Consider the following 6,173-nt stretch of genomic DNA (forward strand, 5'->3'; position numbering starts at 1 on the left):
AAGCGGATATTTCTGTTGTTTAGTGGTGAGAATGGTTCAAAGATGTGAATTGGTAACAATCCTGATTAGGGCAAGGTTTTTGACGATCCCCGCCGTAATTTTGGGATCAGTCCATCAGAGCAGCATCCGAGCGGTCTTACCATGGAGTTTGAATAGATGTTGGCTGGTGGTATTCACACATTCCGGCTGAGAATTCTAGTTGCTGATCGGGGGCATATTGCTGTTGTGAAGTGTTGCTAGAGGCAGGCTTCTTTAACATCATTTATGTACTTTTGATTTTATCTACTGTAGGCCACCAACTGGGCCAGATGAAGAACTTCAGCATCCAAACATCCCTTTAAAAGACAGACCTTTTGGGGAAGCATGTTGGGCTAGGCTAATTGGGTCATGTTTGACCAATTTTGAGCCCAATTAGTATATGGGTTAATTTGGTCTTGATTGGGTAATAAAATATAGAGTAAATTACAAAAAAATCTCTAAGATAAGGGGTAAATTATATTTATACCCAATAGTATGAAAAACTTGCATTTATCCCCTTGAGGTTTGTTTTTATTCAATATTTGAGATCATAATTTAACAAAATATTAGTCAAACTGTTAACTTTTAATGGAACTCAAGTGCCATGTTAGAAAAATTTTTAAAATGATCAAAATAATTTTACAAAAATCTCTCTAAGGTTTACGTTTATTATATTTATACCTAATCTTTTGTAAAACATCCAATTACACTCAGTTAAATTGACAGCGTTAATGAAACAATTTACCTATTATAAAAAGCCAAAATTACTTCTATGAGAAAATAAAACTCCTCTTTTACTTTTTCGACACTCCGATCTCTTTAAAGCCTTTCATCTTTAAGAGTCTTCTTCTCTCTAAGATTCACTATATAGAATTTCTTTCTCTCTTCGCCGCCCTACCATGAGTGTTCCTTTCCAATGAGCGACCTACAACAAGCTTCCTTCCCAACCAGCATCCGGCGACAACATCCTTAATTCCTAACCAGTATTCTTCCTTTTTTATCAGGTTTTGTTCTTGCTTTCCGGCCCAACATATTACAGAGATAAGAAATATTGGTGTATCATTTATTAATTCTAAGTTCTATTTGTCTAATACCGTAGACATGATTTCTTAACACCGTCGCTGTGGATGAGGATTTTTATATCTATATATAGAATTATGTTTTTTTTTCTTGGCACATAGTTATTTTCTGATGATTCATCAAAATCAAGCTCCAGACCCATGACGCCTCATGGTTGTTCTCCTTCTTGGGTGGATGTTATTTCACTTAAGGCTACTTTGTAATTTTCTAATTTTTTTTCTAATATAATATTTAAGTCCTATTTAAGTTAATGATTTGGCTAAAATTCTGTTATGGGTGAAATTATTGGATAAAAATAAACCTCAAGGAAATAAGCGTAGGTTTTTCAAACTATTGATTGTAACTATATTTTATCTTTAATCTCAGAAAGTTTTTTTTAATTTAGCCATCAAAGACAATTTTAACTTTTTCGAGGTAAATAGATTCAACTAACGTAGGTTTTACATATTTTTGGATGTAAGTATAATAATTATAAATTTAAAAAAATATATATAATTTATTCTAAAATATATAACCTTGGAATTTCACGTAGATTTTTTTTTCAGTCCATCTAAAAGATCCTCACTGAGTCAGATCATTGGTTAATTTAACCCTTTTTGCTGCCATGGTACTCTCTCTCTCTCTCTCTCTCTCTCTCTCTCTCTCTCTCTCTCTCTCTCTCTCTCTCTCTCTCTCCGCGTTGTGGGGTTAAGATACTCAGTGAGGCCTGCTCAGTGCCGGCTCGAGCTTTAGGCGACCGAGGCGGTCGCCTAAGGCCCCCGGCTCATGGAAGGCCCCCCGCCCGACTCGTGAAGAGTCTTTTTTTTTTTTTTTTTGAGTCACATCCGAAAGCTGGCTGCAGGGTTGACGGGCGACGGCGGCCTGCTACAGTCCCCATCTTCCCGACGAGGCGACGGGCGCGGGCCGACGGCTATGCCTATGCTGCTGCCTCTTGAGAGCCTGAGACAGGCTACGAGCCTATGATCCGTTAGGGGCCTGAGACAGGCAGAGCGGGGCGGGGCGCCGGGGCGTACGGCGTACCTTCCGTTCTCCTCTCAAAGCAGTCGGCAGAAGCCAGAAGCTGCAGAACCCTTCAAAGCACCAAAAAAAAAAAAAACAGAGCGTACCTTCCGACTTCCGTTCTCCTCTCCGGCTCTCCCGATCTCCCCTCAGGCCTCAATGCTTCTTCACTTCAGTTCTTCGGCAGTTCGGCCCTTCCCTAATCCCTAGTTTCCTTCTCTACCGGCAGCCGGGAGGCTCGACCGTCGACGGCTTGAGGCTCGACGCCTCGACCGCCCCTGCTTCGGACTCCGGAGTCCGGATCTCCTCTCCAGCTCTGCTCGCCGTCCTCGGCTCCTCCGGGCTCCGGGCTCCGGCTCCTCGGCTCCGGGCCTCCGGCTTCGGCCTCCGGGCTCCGGCCTCCGGCTCCTCCGACCTCCGGCCCTCCGGGCTCCGCCGCTCCGCGGCTTCGGCCTCGTCGCCTCGTCGGCTCCTCCCGACTCCCGTCCTCCACTCGGAGTGGAGCATCATTCGGCAGCTCGGCTATTCCCAAATCCCAAATCCCAAAGGGCAAAGGCAGCCAAAATCAAATCCCAGGCTTAGGCTAAGGGTAAGTTTTAATATTTTATATTGACTAATCACTATTCACTATTCACTAATTATTTCATGAAAGTATTTGTTGATTGTTGTTTTTATTTTCTAATAGTTCTGTGAATCTGTGATTACCGAACAATTATATATAAATAGGGTTTCTTTCATATGCCATATTGTTGTTATTGGCTTATTGCATTCAGAGGCACTTGAAATTCTTCTACATCTTTCTCTGCTTGCACAGGATAAGGTATGTATTTTCTCTGATAGCTTATTAATTGAAGATTATTGTCCTTGCTGCTGCTGTTATTTTTTTGTTCTGTGCCTGTATGTGGGAGTTGAGCTGTGAAGTGAGGATGGCGCCAACACTAGTGACAGCATAAGCTTTTATTAGAAAAATAAGTTTCTACCCTTCTTAGTAACTTCAAATGGTTGGTAAATAGACGGTTCCTAAAGTATATTGCACTTATTAATTTTTTTTTATTATTTAAAATAAAAAATAAAAAAAGGCTTCTTTTAGCAAGTTCGCCATAGGCCTCCAAATGCATTGAGCCGCCCCTGGACCTGCTGAGAAACAAAAAAACACGCATTTATGGTGGCTTTTAAGGAGATTATTCGTACAAATTTCCCATCTAGCTACATCGAGTTATGCCTCACCATACCTAATATCTTTTTGCTTTAGGTCAAGTATATAATAAATTCCTATTAGTGATAGTTGGCAAGCTCAACTCCCTTCATGCCTCCAAAACAGCTTATTAGCGACGGTGCCGGCTTATATTAGTTAGTAAAAAAATATTGTAAAAATAAGATGTTTAAATCATAGATAAAATGCTCAACACGTGGATACACTCCATTCTACCAAATATTGTAACAGATACGCTCAAAAGAATATTGTAATGGATAGCCCTCACAATTGAGATGATTCATCTAGCTTGTGGTGATATTTTGGTTGACCATTGGTCATGGATGCTAATTCATTATAAGAATGTATTCTTTAAAGTCGTTCTGCGTACGTCTCATGGAATGAACGGAACTGAGGAACTGCTCTATATCTATCAATTTTTTTTAGAATATAATTAAAAATTTGAGCATATAACTAATATCTATATCTATCAAAAAAAAAATATGGATGAACGACTATCCAATTTGTATGCGAATATCCAATTCTATTTGTAATCCTATTTAATTTTATATAGCACGCATTAACTTTTAAGAAAAAATAACCACACTAACATGCTATCAATATGATTTATCATTCACTTAATAATATCTTTGATTTTGTGCTCATAAAGTTTAATTATCTGATTTATATCTATACTTTTGATATTCAATTTGTATCTATATCTGTTTAAAATAAATATGGAAATAAATTTTTGCATCCGACTAACATTCGTATCCGTATATGTATTCGTCAAACAAAATAAATATGGATATGGATATGCTAGTATTCAATCCGTATTCAATCCGATTTCAGCTCTAGCCCGATGTGATCTAAGGTGAAAAAGAAAAAGCAATATATGAAGCTTTGTATGGAGGTTGATCCATGCTAAAATAATTGATTGTTGCATCTGCTATAGTGCATCGCCTTCCCGACGATGAAATTAACAATATGACAAAACAAGATCATTCTTATGCCTATATTCGACAATTATCAGACTAGCTTGCACGAAATTAACTGTTTATTTACATGGTGATGATGGCCATGTTTGGCCTAAACTAGTCTTGACAGCATCTAAATCAATGGGCATAGCTCATTGTAACGAGAATGCAGTCAAAGTAAAAACATCATTATATAGTTTTGTTGGCACAAAGTTGGATAAGAGATCCCACAATTGGCACAAATGAGAATGTGCCATTCACCGAAATTAAAAACACATGCAACAATCTACCATAAGCATGCAAAATAGTTTTACTCAGACATAGAAAGCATAGAAAAAGATATGCCAAAGTAGTAGAGTACATGAAGAACTAAAAGGAAAATAAAAATGAGGACATGGAAGGCTTCTCCTAAGGCATGTGCGAATGACTTTTCTTTGACATCACAAGGTATCTGATCCCTTTCAATTCTCTTGTTATATCAATCTCTTCCGTTTTCAGAAGGTAAGAATCAATTAGGTCATAAATAATAGTTAGCTCGTGTTGTTTGGCAGTAGTTTCTTATATTTGTTACAGTTCATCTCCTTGTTCCTGCGATTGCACGTGCAGTTAAAACTCTTTAGGTACATTTTATTGATTTCTTTATATTCAAGCTTTGTAAGGTTACATCATATATTTTAAATGATAAAGAAATATGTCCAATTTGAGTTATAGTACAAATGATGAAAGAAGTTCTAGGAAAGGTAATAAAATGAGGTCAATTTTGTTAGTTGGTTTCTCTATTTTTTTCCAAAAAAAAAAAAAAAAAGAGAAAATTAGCTAGTTGGATATGTGACATATTTATAAATGTAGTTAGTGTTTAACATGGTATAGTTTATTAATAGCTATTATAAAAATTTCTTGGAAAATTTTGTTGTTTTGTTAAATCATATGTCACCAATGTTTAAATGATGGCCATTGTTTTTGGTTGTCATCCAACAACCAAGGTCATAAAATTATTGGAACAATTTTCAAAAAAAAATGAGAGCTAGATTTACTATTATTATTGTTACCATTGACACCACTACTATGGGCACCAGCAACACCACCATGGCCACTCGACATAGCCCTGTATCAATCGATAAAAAGATGCCATATAGGTTTATAAGTTGGACAAATTCGCCGTCCAATAATTTAAACTTTTTGAATTATAAGTCCGTGATAACTGATGTCAGAGCCAAGACTACTGCGCATCACAATTTTATTAGTCATTAGAATCTCTTACCAGGGATACCAGGATTGTGGGGCCCAGACAATAGGTGGGCCCCCCTATCGAGTAAAGCCCAATCACTATTGTTTTAATTTTTAACATTCAAAAAATAAAAAGTGATGCCTAACACATTCTAAAAGTGATTAGTTATTATTAAATTATACATTCACTTTTTTGTCTGTTCCAATTAATACACACTGCACTTGCATACTGGTATTTTTCGAAAGAAGTTACGGAGCAATTAGATCACGCAACCTAGCATGGCGCCTGCATGACAACTGCAAACGAGGATTTTTAACCACCCTTGCCAATTGGTTGAGTCCCATGAATCACACCAATCCCCTCCAAGGATGGCATGCAAACCGACTGCTGCTCGAAATACCAAATCATGACGGCTTATCCTTGCAGAGCTTCATTACTAATCTCACAGTTTCCTTCTGGGCCGGTCCCTCACCCTCACACGACCTGGATTCAGCCTTGGTACACTGTTGGTTTTCTTTGCTCATGGAGGCAGAGCAGGGGCTGCAGAGACAAGTCTCAAAAGAAAACTGCAAGAACTAGGTCCAGCATTGGGTTGCTAAAGCTGGTTCCACCTGTCCAAGAAGGCCGTAGAGAAGGATTCTCATTCATTCCATAAGAATTAGTTACAGCTCAATCAGCA

This window comes from Phoenix dactylifera, chromosome 5 (assembly GCF_009389715.1).
Source record: "Phoenix dactylifera cultivar Barhee BC4 chromosome 5, palm_55x_up_171113_PBpolish2nd_filt_p, whole genome shotgun sequence".
Classification (NCBI taxonomy): domain Eukaryota; kingdom Viridiplantae; phylum Streptophyta; class Magnoliopsida; order Arecales; family Arecaceae; genus Phoenix; species Phoenix dactylifera.